The sequence below is a fragment of the Zosterops lateralis genome (genome assembly GCF_965231275.1).
Source record: "Zosterops lateralis genome assembly, chromosome: 14".
Taxonomy (NCBI): domain Eukaryota; kingdom Metazoa; phylum Chordata; class Aves; order Passeriformes; family Zosteropidae; genus Zosterops; species Zosterops lateralis.
In genome coordinates this window covers 7797394-7814278 of record NC_139774.1, presented here as the reverse complement: position 1 = coordinate 7814278, position 16885 = coordinate 7797394, and the positions used below count along the sequence as shown (strand labels likewise).

The following is a 16885-nucleotide window of genomic DNA, read 5'->3' as shown; positions in this document are numbered from 1 at the left end:
GATTGGAAAATGGGACACTGGAGCAGGCTGCCCTGAGAAGCTGGGGGTGCCCCATCCCTGGAAATGTCCAAGGCCAGGCTGGACGGGGCCTGGAGCAAACTGGGATAAATAGAAGGTGAACCTGCCCAGGGGCAGGAGACTGGGACTAAATCAGCTTTAAGGTCACTTCTGACCCAAAATGTTCCGTGATTCTATGATCCTACAATAATGTTTCCCATAGAACAGCAGACACTCACACTCCCAGACACTGCCTTTACAATCATTTGCTCAAATACAAATACAAATAAAATAACACTATTATTCATCTCCCCCAGGCAACCCCTCAGGCTGGGATAAGTCCCGGAGCAGGCAACCCCTCCTGGCTGTATTTGCCGCACGCAAAGGGCTGTGCCGAGGTTTGGCAGGCGTTTACTCTCCACAAGATGCTGTAAGGATGAGTGTGCAAGTGGCGGTGGCTGCTCTCTAGGTGGCAGCCCTGGCCTGTGCTCCGCCACAGCGCTGGGGTCAGCTAGAGAACGATAAAAAGAGTAACATGTGAGATACTCGCTCAGGTTTTTAATCAGCTTTTCTCAGTATTACTCTAAAGAGTTCAGAGGTGTCACAGAAAGGTGAATGAGGACTTCAGAGGAGCTATTTTCTGAATGAGCCGGAAAACGGGCTTGTGTGCCTCAGTTCCCTTGAAGTGCCCAAACTCACTAGGGCATCCTCTAGGTGTACAACTCCAAGACTTGAACGTCAAATATTTTTCACCACTTTGAGAAATTTGGCGTTCTGCTTGTTTATCCCAGCTTCTCAAAACGCCCTGTGCAAACGTCCTCGAAACTCTTCAGCTGGTTAAAAACATGACTAGTATTATTTAGAGTCCTTTTGGTATAAAACATGTTTTTATAAAAACTTCTAGATAAAAAGGGTTTAATAAAGCACAGCAGATTCTCACGTCTCATTACAGAAAGAGCTGAAAGGAAAACAACTCTGTCAGGCCCCACAGCTTCTAGAGTAGGCTGCCTTTAAGTAGGAGTCAAAGGGCTTGGCACCTACACCCGGCCACTGCAGCATCACCAAAAGATGCGACCAGTGCCCACGGAGCTGCTCTCTGAGCATGAGCCTCTATGTTTGGTGGCAGTTTTGGAGACAGGCACACGACTGAACACAATGAAGTTCATGTGACAACAGCCAACGTTTATTGACGGTTGCCCCCTTTTATAAGGGTTCAAAATTCCCACAATTGAACACCTGATTGATCAGCACTGCCCAGGTCACTGGCCAGTTAAATGTCTGCATTCAGAGTTGAATGGGATAGGCTGGGGTCCCTGGTTTGAGTTCAAATCCAACCTACCATTGTCTCATCCAGGCACTTGTTTACTTTTACTCTTTAACAAACTAGGCCAGCTGAATTGGAGTTCTGCTATGGCCAAATTCATCTGTACAGCTTCAGACCAGCTGCAGCTGTCACATGAGCCTATTGATAACATCTTGCTACTTCTCTCCAGCAGCTTCAAAGCTATTTGACATTAAGTCAGAGTATGTTTTCCAGGGAGGCGTGTATTAAAAAGAGTGACACTGTTCCAAAAGGTATCTGGGGCAAAAATGATTTGATAAATGGGTTTAGAAGGTGTTAATCTTTGCCTAGTGGCTTAGGTGAACATACAGTCCAGAGAAGGCTTTGTGTGTGCTGGGTCTGGTTATTAAATCCTTGTACACAGTAAGGTGGTGGTTGAGCCTTTTGCCCACAGCCTCTCCTGGAGCAAATGATCCAGACAGAAGTGGGAGAAGGTATAGGAGACTGTCCTTCCCTGATTTCTCCCACCTCCAGAGGTGAGAAGCAGAATGGGCTTACTTGTGTTACCAACAGATACTGAAACTCACAGAGGAGAAAGTACAAAGGCATTTTCGTTGATTATTTACATGTTTTGCATCTTTCAGTGTGCCAGTTTAGCACATTTAAACTTTCATTTTGGTAACTCATTTTAACCTACTACCTCAGGTTGTCAGCTGAAAAGAGATGCCCAAAGCTACTTGGTCTTGCAACAGTCTGGTTGGGAAATGAGGGGGCCTGGACACCAACAGACCAAGAGCAGCTTGATACTAAAATGTTGCCCTTTGAGAGAATGATTCAGGCTCCTCATCAGAGAACTGAATGAAAGCTGTGCTGGAAAGTACATCCATGACAACCATTTTCCGTGTGCTTTTTGCTACAAGAACCTTTCACATGGTAATGTACATAACTTCTCCAGGTTGCAGAGCAGGTAAATGAACAGTGAATAACATGACCATGGTTAACATGCAGACTTGTTTTTATAATAGAGACAACCCAAAACACACTCAGACAAAGAACTTAGAACATCATCCAGTCTCAAATATTCATATTCATAGTAGTAGTAGTAGTAGTAGTATTGTTGTTGTTATTATTATTATTTAGGAGACTATCCAGAAGGAAACATATCCCTGACTCAACACAAAATTTCCCTAATCAAATCTGGAAAAACCCATTTGTGCTTTGTCAAACATTTTCCATGAAATTACATATCTAAAAATCAAATATAGACTTAGAATAGAAACTGGCCTATACAGGAAATATTTAGGAGAGACCCTAACACAAACTGGCCCAGGCTGGCAGGGATATTGGCAAAGCTTGGTGCTCTTGTTGGGAGCTTGGCTCTTCCCTCAGCCTTCCCAAAGAGCACTTGCCAGGCACATTGCTTCTGGCACTGAACAAGGAATTCCTCCCAGCTCTCTGCTGGAGCCAGGGCTGTTCCTGAGCACAGAACAAGGTGAGGCAGCCCAGGTGTCCTGATGAAGGTTAATGAAATCTCCCACCGCACTGCCAGACATGGTTGGCATCAATGCTGATAATGAGTGATTTCCTTTTCCTTGGTGTCCAGAAATAACTTCACGCTCAGAGCTCCCTTCATGACACTTTGACTGGCTGTAACATTAATTGCTACCTAGCATAGAACAAATGACACTTTTTTGTCTTTAGAGCTGCATTGTCTTCATGTTTGGAAGAGAACTCCCTTGTGTGTTCACTCTGAGCTGATTGTGCTGGGAGAGCTGCAATTACTGTGAAAGCTGGGGGAGCCCTGGCTTCCCTCCTGTGGGACCTGGGGTTCCACCCCACAGCACCCCTGACTCACCACCACACCAAGTGGTACTGTCCTTGCAGCCCCTCTTGTCACTTACTAACAATGTCCCCATGTAAATCACCTCATTACCTTTGGGAAGTGTTACATAGTGGCCCAAGTATCATTAATGAAGAAGCAAACATTCCCTGTCCCATGAGAAGGAGAAACTGCAGTTGCCACCTGAGACTGCAGTTTTGCACAGCATTGTCATACAAGTTAATTATGCCAGGGTAAAATCCAGCTTTCACACTTACTAATTACAATGCACAATCAGCCCATTGTTTTCTTTTCAGGTCAAAGAGATGATATTTGCTCTAGAAAAGTAGTCAGATTTGGAAGGCTGCTTACATGCCTGTGCCCCCCCTGCTCATACATGCTCACCCAAGTCACACTGCAGGGATGTAGATGATTAATTAGCTCCTATGGGCTCTATCTTTAGCTGATATTAGCTCCAGAGGTGCTGAAATTATTGAACTGCAAAAATTTACAGCAATATAAGATGTAGTTTTATCTGAGGGGAAGCAATCCCCTTTGTGGCTGCATTACTACAAGTTTCCTCAAATATTTTCCTTGATAGGACAGAGGAGAATGGCTTCAAATGGACAGAGGACAGGATTAGATTGGACATTAGGAAGAATTCTTCCCTGTTAGGGTGGTGAGGCCCTGGCACAGGGTGCCCAGAGAAGCTGTGGCTGCCCCAATCCCTGGAAGTCTTCAGGTTCAGGCTGGATGGGGCTCTGGCCAACCTGGTCTAGTGGAAGGTCTCCCTAGCCATGGCAGGAGTTTGGAACAAGATGAACTTTAATGTCCTTCCACCCCAAACCATTTTATGATTTTATGATTATTCTGTTGTATCACCCTGCATTTTCTTGCTTTCAAGTGTTTGAATCTTTGCAGCCTGATTTTCATACTGTTTCATGTAAACTATATGTATTCTTAGAAATTATCTTGTATTTTGCATAGTTGTTCTCTGAGAGGAGAACTTGACTGATGGTCAGAGTGACCAATGGAGTCATGAGGTTGTAACCTTCTTGGGCCAATCCTGGCCTTCTGTAAAAAGTGATGGAGTCAGAAAATAAAGCAAGCTTTCCGCATCCTGCCCTGCTGTTGCCTGCTGTCCTCTGTGAGGGTCCACACCCACGTCGCAACTTGTGGCCCCTCTGAGTGAGAACGGGTCACACTGTTATTCTTTTACAATATTTATGCCCTTACACATCACTTTTTCTTCCATTAAAGCATTGCTCTGAAGTTAGAGGCTTTAGGAAATTTACCAGAACTTTAATCATAGAAGTTTCTCAAATCTGATATGCTGATAGTTCAACAAGTTGTTGCTGTTGTCTGATTTGAATGATTTATGAATGAGATAAGATAGTAATCACATCCTGCACTTACTCATCTTCTCTATATAAGCCACGGTTGTATCTGCCAAGAGAGAAGAGCTTGAATTCAGCTTTTCAGATAACAGGGGTCAAGCACCCAAAGTAACGCCTTTAGAATGTATCCTCACATATTCTTGTTACTGTTGAGTTCTGGGGTGTCCAGTTACTTTCTCTCACAGAAGGAAATGCCTCATCTCTTCAACAAGGCTAAAAACGCACTAATTGATGAAATGCTTTGTTTGCTTAAAGCTGAAAATGAACGCATAGATGTAAATAATTTCCCTGCTTCCTTCACACCAGATTTATTTTTTGAGCTGATTTCCAGTTTGTGACTAACAGATTTCTATTGTTTCCAGGCGAAGTTCCTCACACCGCTTAACATAAAGGTAAGAACCTGCTACTTCCATTCTATTATTTTCAGTTAGATCCTCCAAAGGGAACTTGGAGCGTAACCTCTGGCATAGCAAGTCTGAGGACATTTAAAGCAAGCTGTAATTGCTGCAGAGGTAAGTGGAGTCTCAAAATACTGATGCAATGCCCTATTTTTAAAAGATTATTAGAACCTGGCTAGTAACCATTCTAACTGCTCCTAAAGATAATTATGCCCTACCTCTTTTTTTATCAGTTCTTTTTAATATTTTTCCAGAGAAATTTCTGTTGGTGATTGCAAAGTCTGGTCTTCAAAGGACTGGCAGTATAAAGAAAATGTTTAAAGTAGCTCCCTCTAAGTGTCCTACTTCCAAAGCAAAGACAAAATGAATCGCTCTCTGATTTAGATGGAATCAAATTAAATTCCCAATGTGGTCACATCCTCCACTGACAGAAACTGGACCCTTTTTATTTCAAAGTTTCCAGCCATGATAGTTATAAAAACTGTCCTTATAACACTTCTGGAAAGAAGGAAGGAAAGGAATTTCTAAAAAGAATGAAAGAAGTCTAGATTTCCAAAGAAAAACTGCATATTCAATATGATTTATTAACAGTTCTTTTAAGAAAGAAAAACTTTCTTGTTGCAAACTACAACCTATATATTTCCCTTTTTCTCCTAGAATGAAAGCTGTGCACATAATAATGCTAAAACATTTACTAAGGAACTAAAAAAGGTTGACAAATGGATATGCATGAAAAGAGTGGAGAAAGGTATGCAAAGGCTAGAGGAAACCTGCAACATTTTGAAGGTAAGTTTGTACTATTTGTTTTATTTGAGTTTCAAAGATTTTCTTGTAATTATCCATTTATCTAGGGTTTTTTAAACCAGGTGATTAACCGCTCTAACATTTTATCAAAGAAATTATCACTCATTTTTAATTTTGAACCAGCTCCAGTCCCAGGGAAGGATATCAAGCTTTTTTTCCCATGCACAAATTAATTCTTATAAAGACAGTATCAATATGGCTCAGTTAGACCTGCAGTAATGAAGATTATCTATTAGGTGCAGTTAATAATGACCTGTACAGTTTGTCCTTCAGGAAGAACAAGACAATTAATAGCAGAAAAAACAGATGAGAAATACTACAGAGAAAGAAGCTGCCTTTTGAATCCAAAGGAGAGAAAGACAGAGAAATTAGGAGATAAAAAATAGGATTTGCATGGACCAGTGGCTGAATTTCCAATAATGACTGTGTTTAGGTAATCCCCTGTAACAGAGAAGCATCGATTTCCTATCTATTGCAGCTGCAAAATAAGCCATGTCTAAGTCTGTCATCCAACCAACAAGTGATCCACACTGCTGCAGCTGGGATTGTGCTGGGACCCAACCAGTGTCCCACACTCCCTCAAAGTCCCTAGGATTTGGTATTGTGAGAAAAATGTTTTTTGATCTTCTTCCAGATTGGCAGATGACTCCTCTGCCCCCCCAAGTCAACACAGAAAAGTCTGCAGTACTATGAAAGTCAAAGAGAAATAGTTAATGAGTAATGATTTCTAAGAATTGTGTGAAATCGTTTTGGGGGTGTTAGGACAGCTTAGACAGAATATGCAGCATCTATAACTCATGCATCAACTCCTTTTTGGTCTTAGAAATCATCCAACGACAAGAGCTGCGGGAAGGTAATAAGAAAATTCTCAAAATTTAAAGAGAGTCTGCAAGAATTCTTGAGATGGGTCAACGAGAACGCAGACTGCAAAATGGTTGGGAGAAACAAGTCGAGTTTGTACCTGGATGGCAAATGCAGCTGCCATAACCCCTGGAAATCCCTCCAAGGCCTGGGCTAGGGAAGAGCTGCCCAGGCAGTGAGGGGCTGGCTGGGAAGAGGAGGGGGAGATATGGCTGTTATAAAGTAGAGCCTTTGCATATTAATGCAAATATTCTGATGCTAATTAATGTTAATTTTTGATGGCTAATGCAAGGAGGCAAATTAAAACTGTACACAGCAATTAAAGCTTTGTATAACAAGCATGGCCAAGTGTCATCATTTATTTTGTGCAGTTGATGGAGAAGGTACAACTGATGCAGAAAAAGGACTGCTGATACTTCTTCCCATGTGATTCAGAGGCGTCACAGATTTCAAGGATTTTGTCCTTACAGTTAGAAAAGATGGGGGGAACCCAGACTTCTCTAAGTACAGATAGAACTACAATTTGCCATAAAATTGAGCCAAAAGACAATTGGCTTGTATAATAACAAATCTAGCTGACATCAGTTAAAAATCCATAGCTCTTCTAAGTACAGAAAAAGGCTGGATCCAAATTTGAAACAACTGTAATAAAACATAATGGAATCATCAATTGGTTTTCTAACTCTGAAATATGACAGGTATCAGTTTGCTTGATGAATCTTACCTTGATCTTAGACCTTTGCTACTGCTGAACAAGCTTCACTACTCCCACTCACAGCCTATCTAAGGCTGGTGAGTTTTGAACAAGGATTGAAGTCACTTACAACCATGAAAATTCCTTGTTATGGCAGTATGATTTATCACACATGTAAACCTTGTAACTCACTCAGACACACAAGCCAGAGGGTTTGCACCATTTCCCATCATGTCAGGATCACTAACCAATATCCAATCTAGACTGGACCATCAGAACTAATTTTTGCAGCTGATGAAATAGTGGTAAGAGGAAGAAAGAGACACAGCATTTATAAGGCATGTGGAGAAAAATATCTGTCCTATTGTCATGCTTCAGTCCCAACATAAGGAGTTTTATATCATGCTCAGCAAGTCCTGAACCATCAGGCATCTCCAGGTTAAAACAGCAGTGCTGATGGGGTGGTACAGGTCTTCCTGTAGCTCTCTGCATCTTTCTGCATCCTAGGCAAGATAAGCACTCTGGAAACCCCCACATCACAGAGAACCTTGAAAACTGAAACAAAATAATGAACTGGGAAAGTTCAAAGCCTATGAAAACATCTGAGATCCCAACATCATCTGAACTGCAGCAGAGTTCTGTAGGGCCATATTCACACAGCCATGTGAAGGATGAGTTTCTGTGGTTGTATGAGGAAGGATGGGACCTACACAAAGAAACAAACCTGCTGAATTGCTGTTCTGAAATTCTTCCCAGCACATACAGTAAATACAACCAACTCCTGGCTGGCCACTCAGAGCAGCTGGTGAGTAATACATGAATTTGCTCATTCAGCCCCACCTCAACTGCCAGACGACTTTGAAAAATATTGGAAGATACCCAGTTTAGAAGTGGTGTGTTTCTTTCTCAAAGTCACTGTTTAATGTTTTGTACCTGTGATCTCACCTTTGCCCCAGGGTTTTCCTCGAGGGCATGCAGCTCCTTCCTCTGCTCAAAGTACAACTCAGTTCAAAAAACAGAAAGAAATTGAAGGGCACTTCGTTCAGTTTCATGAATCCTAGAGATGACCAAAGTGGTCCTGTCCAACCTTATGAAAAAGAACAGATCAGCCCACAAAATGTTCTGGAGATGGCCTTGTTCAAACACATCCTAAAGGTTTCACAAAACCCCACAGAATAAGAGATATTACATCAGTCAATGTTTGAACTGGGATGGCAAACAGAAGAGTCACATTATCATCAGAAAGGTATTTATTTTGCAGAAGTCCATGATTTTAAGCAGCTCTTGTGAGAGAACATCTGTTTATTACTGCTTGTGGTCAGGTTGGCTGAGATACAGTTGGGGTTTGCCACTGAGCACCCACCTACTCCTGCAGCTCCTCCAAGGTTTAACCTTAATGTAATTCAGTTTAATTTTTAAAATCCCAAGCATGACATTTGGGTTTAGTATTCCACTGACTTGATCAGAAAGTCCTGTAGCACTCCCAGCATGACTCATATTTGCTTTTTTAAGTTCATAAATAAGGAGGAAAAACCCCTAGCCACCTACTCACATAGTTACTATACCTACTCTTAAATTCAGGTCACTCTCCCTGTATAAATGTTTATTTTTCCATATATCTACTTGCAGCCCTTGCATCAAGGAAATGCAGAAAAGGAAACCAGATTAGAATTAAAATCTGACCTTTCAAATTGGGTAGGCAGCAGCATTTTCCTCACCACCTTTATGAATGCATTTATTTCTCATGTTTCCAGCACTTACATGTTTCCCTCTCACATAAAGTCCTCAAGGTCAAATCCATGCTCAGTTATTCCTCATGTTTTACGAGATTAAACAACCAAGCAAAGATTATAAACAAGCATTAAAAAATATACACCAGCACCCTGGTGTTTTTTCAGGTATCAGAGTATGTATACTGATAAAACAACCAAACCTGGGCCAAGCTTTTAAAAATACTCCGATGAAGCCTGTGCTTAATGCAAATGCTTCTATAGAAACAAGAAGACACATAATTTAGGATGATTCCTGATATCATCTATCTATGTGAAGTTATGAGAGGACTAGCACAAGATTAACCCACAGGATTTGACCCTAAGGAAACACGGGCAGATAACTTCAGCATGTAAATTCTTCCCATGACTTTATCAGAATAGGGAAATAAACCAGGCACTGAAGCTACAGTACCTGTTTATCATAGCTGAAATATTTGAAACCCTTTTTTTGTGTCTTAAGATACAAGCAGCTGTTAACCACATCCTTGAGTCACAAATGCTGTGAGCAGGCAAAGAATATATTCTGATTAAAATAAACCATAACCTTCAATAACAATAATAGAACTAACTACAGGACAGAATGGAAAATAATTTTAAAAACTCATATTAAAAAAAAAAAAAGTTAATGGAAGAAATGGTAAGTATTAAAGAATTTGGGCGAACAGCACATCAGCAATCTATAGGCTATAAGCCTGGTTATCATTGACTGCAACCTTATGTAAAAAGTATAAAATAACTCATTTCCAAAAGATGTAAGACCTACAGAAACCTCATCTGATTTCGGTCAGAAACAATCCTGAACCAACCCTAACTCTCTATATACAATTTCCTAAGTTATTTGAATCTTCATCCAGACTTTGAAACTTCTCAAGTGCAATGCCCTAAATACTCTCAAAGGCAATGGAAAAAAAGAAAATCTGGATCTAATATTCTTGGCAGCAGCACAATATGTGTTCTAATAACTTCCATAAGTACTGGGCTCATGTGTCTTGAAGTCTATTTTATCTGTGATACACTTCACATGCAAGGACTTTTAATTTTTATTACTTGCAATTAAATGTTTCTTCTCTGCCCTCACAACAGGATCTAAACTTTGGTGCAGGACAGAATGCTGGAGGAACCTGAGTGCACTTTTAACCACCTACCACGAGCAAACAACAGAAAGAATGGGAAAGCCCCATCCCTGCCTCTCTCTGCTATCTGTAGGAACATCATCCCTCTCTCCTGAATTGAGCAATCCTGCTTGCAGAGAACCTGGAGGCACATCTCATCCACCTCCCTACTGAGTCAGCACGGATCCACTCTACATAAATCCAGGCACATCAGCCTTGAAAAGTCACAGTTCCCCCGGGACCTGCTGGCAAATTCAAATGTATCACGATAATGGTTGCTCTTCCTGAACTTAAATGTTAATCTCAAAAAAATGCATATTTCAAATAAATTGTGGAAAAAAGTACAACAGCTAGACCCAGAGGTACAAATCATTTTTCTGGTGGCCAGAAGGCTACTGAACGTAGCTGGCAATTTCCAAAGTACATAATGGGAATAAGCTTACCTTACCGCTTGTTTTTTCTTGCCAAGGTGTTACTCAGAACAGAGCCACCACTGATCATTGACAGCATGCAATAAAAGAGGTTTAAAAGTGTTTTAGCTTTAGAAAAGTTATAAAGGAAAGTAGAAATTAAAGCAGAAAGAGGTGTCATAGACCGAGACTTCCCTCCCTGAGATGGAGGGGTGAGATAAAGCTGTGGTTGATGTGGTGGGAGCTGAGCACAGGCAGTGGTCATTGCTGCACCCCCACTTCCTGCCTCATCAGGAATTCATTCCCCAAAAGCACATAAACTGAAATGAAAATGAGCTTCCTTCAGTTTTTGACATGACTGGAGTGCTGCTGGAAGGTTGGGTATGGATAACCCTGTATGAGGTACTCTGCATCGCAGGTGTGAGTCCTGCCTCCCCAGATCACACAGCTGAGAGCAGGGGATCTCACTGCAGCGTCCACCTGGCTCCCATCCTCTGCCAGGCTGTGAATGCAGGCCAGGCTCAGGCCCATAGTGTCAGGTCTGCTTTGCAGACTGGCAATCCAGCAGAAAGCATAACATGATTTCCCAGAGCTCAAATGAGCTTCTCATCCTGAGATCTCATTAGGATTCAAATCAATCATCAGAAACCTCCTTTATCCAGTAATTACTCACTGAGCCTCTCAGTTTTAGAGAATACATCCCTACCAAGCAGCTCTTCTCCAGTGTGGCTTTCCAGTTACAGCAGCACTTTTCAGTTAAGTGAAAAGGCATAAAAATGCAATGCTGAGTGAGCACTAACCAGTAGCCCCACAGCCAACACTATTTATTTGCAAGGCAGTTTAAGCTCTAGTTGATCAATTTAACAATGCCCACAGCAGGCAGTTACACACCTGGAGGTGAAGGTCAAGTGGAAAGCTTTGTCCATGATTGACACTTGCAGAAGCTGCAAAGCTGCTCTCCCTTAAAACACTACCACCATCAGGCCCAGCTTTAACAAGCACCAAGGCTGGTTCCCAGCAGTTTGTACAGGTGCTGTTTCACATCTGATGCAGATCTCTGTTGTGGTAACAAAACAATAGTTCTCAATAGTAAAAGTCCATTTTCATTTCCACTCTATTATAATGAAATATTAGTTCCAGTTTTTACATGTAAACTCTGGCCTGGTTTAGAATCAGAGCTACCAGGCTGCAGCAAACAGCAGGACTGGGAAAAGACAGGACTAAGCTCTTGAAGAAGAGCAGAGCTTCCCCTGCTGTCAGCTCTGTGGAAAACTCCTTCACCATCCTCTGTCCCTTCACACCACACCACTTAGTCTCTAAATTACTTACTTTTGTCAGAAAGGTTAAAAATTGTTTTAGCAGTAACAAGCCAAGCCAACCACAGGGTCCACACAGCAGCTGAGCAGTGCTCACAAAGAAGTCAGACTCCTTAGGCTCACTCCAATCTGCCTTGCTTTGATGTGCTGAATAACAGAGGTCCCAGCTGTGCTTTCACTGCAAGGCCTCAGATCCCACCCACACCCTCTTCAGCTCAGGGAAACGCCACTGAGTTATAAAAGCTTCTAGAAGTGTAAAATATCCTGCATTTACTCCAGGTAACATGCCAGTGAAACAAAGTCACTTGTTTCTCCTGCCTGTCTCCAAAGGATTTTGCATCAACTTACTGTGTACACTGAGCACAACTATTTGATACTGTCTTGTTCTGTGGAAAGTAACTTTTTTCAGTTTTGGAATCCACAACAATCATTTTGTCCTTTCACCCAGCTGTGGCTCAGGGCCACTATAACAAGCTGGCCACTGCTCTCACTGCCAAGCACTGCATAGGCTGCTCAAAGGCACTTAAGGGATAAGCATCACTCACAAGAGAGAATTCAGCACTTTATTAAAAAGGAGTTTGTTTTAATAACACTTGGAATATTTTCAAATTGTTTTTTGGTTTCTTGGTTCTTGGTTTTTGGTTTTGTTTGAGTTTTTTAAAAATAAATATACTTTTGTTTATTAAGGAAAGTTGGTTTCTAGGAAATAATTCAGTCCTGGAGTGGTCAAGCAGTTGGACTAGATAATTGCTGCAGGTCCCTTCCAGCGGAATGATTCCATTAATTTCTCCCTCCCAAGCTCCAAATGCTCCTTCTCACACTATTCTGGTTGCTCTGGCCAGCAGCTGGCCCAGCTGTGCAGGATCAGCCTCCAAGTTCCCCGCACAGTTCTTGAGCCACGCTTGCAGCTACGTGGCAGCCTGAGCATGACCTGGTGGCACATACAGAGGACAAGCAGGGAACACCTCAAGGGTGGCTTCAGACCCAGCCATGGCCAAGCCTGGTCAAGGGGAAATGTTCAACAGTGTTGTCTTTGAAGAATTTCCCAAGGGGTTTTTTTGGTTGTGTGTTTGTTTGTTTGTTTGTTTGTTTGTTTGTTTCCCATAGGATTAAACCCAAACTGCAAACTCATTGTACAAACTTTACAAACAGAATTTAGAATAGGTCAAGTGTCCAGCTAACAAGGGCTGTTATGTATTAATATCTCAGGAAGTTTTGCTGATAACACAAGCATGGCTAGGTAAACCCTTTCTTTGAGAAAGGGATGTCTTGTCCATCTCTTTGGTATAGGACACATAAGGAATTTAACCCAATAAATATTTAGAAGAAAAGCAGAATTAGCACAGTGATGCTGGGGCAGCTCTGGTGGTTTTCACAGGACAGAGCCCCCCTGAACCATGAAGTGCAGCAGCTCAGCCCTGCTGGGCTCACTGGGTGTTATCCAACCCCCCGGTTGCACAACTGGCCCCACACACCTAGGTCTTGACACTGACAAGTGCTGTGTTGTGACACCTGTAACTGATGGGGTGGAAGGTGCAGTTGCCTTTATCTGTATATCGAGCCCCAGAGCTGTGCATTTCTTAGAAAACATTTAGTGCCTGATGGTGGTTTCTTCACACAGCAACATCCCATGTTGCACTGCCTTTAGGCAAGACTTAGAGACAAGAATCTTCCTGGCCTGTTTTATCTGCTGTCAGCTCTTCAAGTAGTTTTTATGCTGCTTCAGTAAAAAACAGATAGGTGCCACAGAACAGCCATGAAAAGTGAGGAAAGGGTTTGTTCACAGTTAGGTGGAGCACTGCGCACTTGTTCACCCCAGCCTGATTGTGCCTTTTCTGATCTAATGGAGGGAGGGGTATTTTCCAAGCTATTAGCTGTTCCATCAATGTCTGCATCCTTCCTCCTCCCTAAGGAGGCATCTGGCACTGGGTGAGACAAACCCCATTTGGCAGCATCCCACCAGCATGGCAGGAGCAGGGCAGGGCTGGAAGACAAAGTCAAATCTTGGACTAAAATACCCAGGAGAGATGAGTTAGAGGAGCACTCCTGAGAACACCTGGTCCTCCTCCAGACTTGGGTTTGTAAAATCCAATTTCCCAGCTGGGTACAAGACACACTTCAGACTTCCTGAACTCAGAACTGCTATTTCTGACAGACATAAAAGTGCAACCAGCCAGAGCAGCACCCTGGCAGAACCAAACACCAAGTGTCAAAAAGTGGCACTGATTGCACAAGGGTTAGTAAGAAGCTTCTGATCTGTCTGCCACAAATTTGTGGCTTCCCAGATATAACTTAAGAATGGCATTTCATCATCAAATCCTTTGTTTGCAGTAACAAAGGTCTGGTACTCACAGGGGTGATTCTCCTTGACACCTTTGCTTAGTTTGGCTGCCTGGGGCCACTGGGGACAAATCACAACTAACAAGGATGGGGATGCTATTTTGAATTCATGCAGAAGCTTCCATTAGCTCTGACTCCATTCCTGGGAGTGCTGCCATAGGGTTCTGGTCAGTCCTCAGCACATTAGACTGACATTCTGGTCAGTCCTTGGACACATCCCACACTGCTGTCATGTCACTTAGTGCTACAAGATGTGATTCTGCTCACTGAGGATACCGTCCATGGCTGCTCCCCTCCACCTTTAAATGCACCCAAAGTTCTACAAATGTTTCCTCTGTACCACCTCAAAACCAACTCCAGCTTGCCATTTCCTCTTTCCCATGAATAAACTCAGGCTAATTGTCTTGAAAATCCAGGCTATCATTTACTCAGAGCAAAACACAGAGATGAAAACAACAACAATGCTGCCTGTGCAAAGCTTCTGACCCAAGGAGCTTTTTTTCTCAGTGCTCTTCTGTCTTGGGCAGTGCAGTCTCAGGGAAGCTCTTGTGGGAGGGAAGATTCAAAGCTGGGACTGTGTAACAATTCAGACGTTTGTCTTACTCAGGTACAAACCTGAGTCATTAAGCAGTCTGAATTTCTAGGCAACATGTCAATGCAGAAATAATTTCTTTTAAATGAACTATGTGATGTACAAACTCTTTCTTGCTTGAATGTGACATAGTACAACATTTCCACATAGTAGTAGTGTCCAAAAATGAGTCAGACCAGGCGACGGTATCCAGCTGGTTCTCTGTGTATGGAGTGTCCATGGGGGACATTGGTCACTGCCTCAGCTGGCCAATAGGCTTGCCTAGAGGTTTCTGTCATTTATTTTGGCAGGGGTAAAACTACATTAATAAGAGGTCAATTACCTCAGACTCTTTGCTAATTAGAAACAGCTCCCTCCTTCTAAGCTGAGCTGGAGCAACCCCTGTGAGAAGTGAGCTGCAAGAGAAGGTGGGATCCAATTGTAAGCAGCGCATCCAGAACAAGAGCATGTGCTCCTGGCTGCTAGAGGAGCTGGAGAAAGCCATGCTGGAAACACATTTAAAAACATTAAGGCCTTTCAAGGTAAAAAGAACATCTGTGTTAGAAACAAACAAGCTTTTAGACACAATTTAAATGGTGTGAGAAACGACCTCTCACTTTTTAAATTTGCCAAGGTTTATTAGACTTTAACAAATACAACAAAGGACTGAACGAGGAAAAAGAGCAGCGCACAGAGAACCCGTGACCATCTGCCACAGACTCGCTCACAAGATGGCTGCTCTGCCTTTTATACCCCGGTGGTGCCTCACGCAACACTGGCCCCGCCCAGGGACTGTCAATCAACTCTCCTTCACCATCCATTGGTGGAGGCCGTGTTCTTGCAGCTTGATTGGCGGTGAGGTGTTGTCATGGTGTGCCGCCCTAGCAACAAGCATTCCCCATTCCCAACCGCCCCATGGAGGGACATGGTACACACCCTCCCTCCTCGTGTCCCCAGTGACCAGGGGCAACAATATAGAGGGGGAGAAGAGGACTTTGAGGAGAACAGAAAACTTCCCAACAGCAAACCCCAACAATATACATCAATCCATACCCATAACCCCAACCATACATCAATAAAGCTTCTCTTAACACACACACAATATTCATCCCCTAATCGTGAGAGCCAATCATCATATTACCCATCTGTAACAAATAGGGACAAAGTCATCAAAGCAAAAGAAAACTTTATACTGATTCAGCTGAGCCAGCTGTGTGCCTCCCTCCCCCATGAGCTGAACACACACCTTCCAGAGAAATTGCAAATTTTTACACCCTTTTGTGGCCAGGGCAGTCCCTGCCCCCTTTCCCATCAGCTGGGTACTCAGGAAATTACATTCTCTCTTGAGCACCTACTTTTGTGTCCCCTCCCCTCCCGTCCCACTTCCTTTTGGTCAGGTCTTCAACCCGCCCCTCTCCCAGCCCACAGCAACACCCAACAGATTAACTGGAACAAATCCAGTTATCTATGTGCACAACACATAGAATCAACTCTCGGGTTTACTCTGTTTTTTTCTTCTCAAGATTCTAAGGCTGGTGGTTTGTGTGGGCTCGAGGGAGTGATTTTCCCTCTTGACCTCTGAAGGATTTAGGGTCTGCTGTCTGACTCTGTGTCTCTGTGTTCTGTGCTGAGCTCAGTGCTCGGTGTTCGGCGCGAGAAGGATGAGGAGTCTCAAGGTCTTGGTTTTCTTGGTTTCTCGTGTTGTTTATTAATTCTTATCTTACAAATCTCAGTGTCTGGCCAAGATATTCACAGCAGCCTGGACACGAGGTGACTCCCCCTGTGTCCGGCCAAGGTGTTCACAGCAGCCTGGACACAAGGTGACTCCCCCTGGGATGAGAGGTCGCTACCTCTTATACAGATAACTACGTACCCATTATTTACAATTCTGTGCTAATGTCTATCACCTAACAGGGTCATGTCTACTTTGATTCAATCCACTCAAACTACTTTGTGCCCACGTCACTGCAGAAGATGGATGCCAAGGGAGAAGAAGAACTCAGGGCACCGCCCTAAAAACTCCATTTTGTCTTTTTGCATCTACATTCTAAAAGCTCAAACTACAAAATCTTCTGCATGCTGAACTAACTACACTACTCTCTGTTACACTTT

The 16885-nt window shown here is 42.8% G+C and overlaps 1 long non-coding RNA gene across 1 annotated transcript; it reads left to right on the top strand.

Moving 5' to 3' along the window:
- The first annotated feature begins 4572 nt into the window (after positions 1–4572).
- Positions 4573–6782, top strand: LOC310914905. Its single transcript, XR_014591117.1, has 4 exons — positions 4573–4770; positions 4858–4887; positions 5551–5679; positions 6521–6782. It is a non-coding gene; the product is annotated as an uncharacterized lncRNA (long non-coding RNA).
- The last annotated feature ends 10103 nt before the right edge of the window (positions 6783–16885 follow it).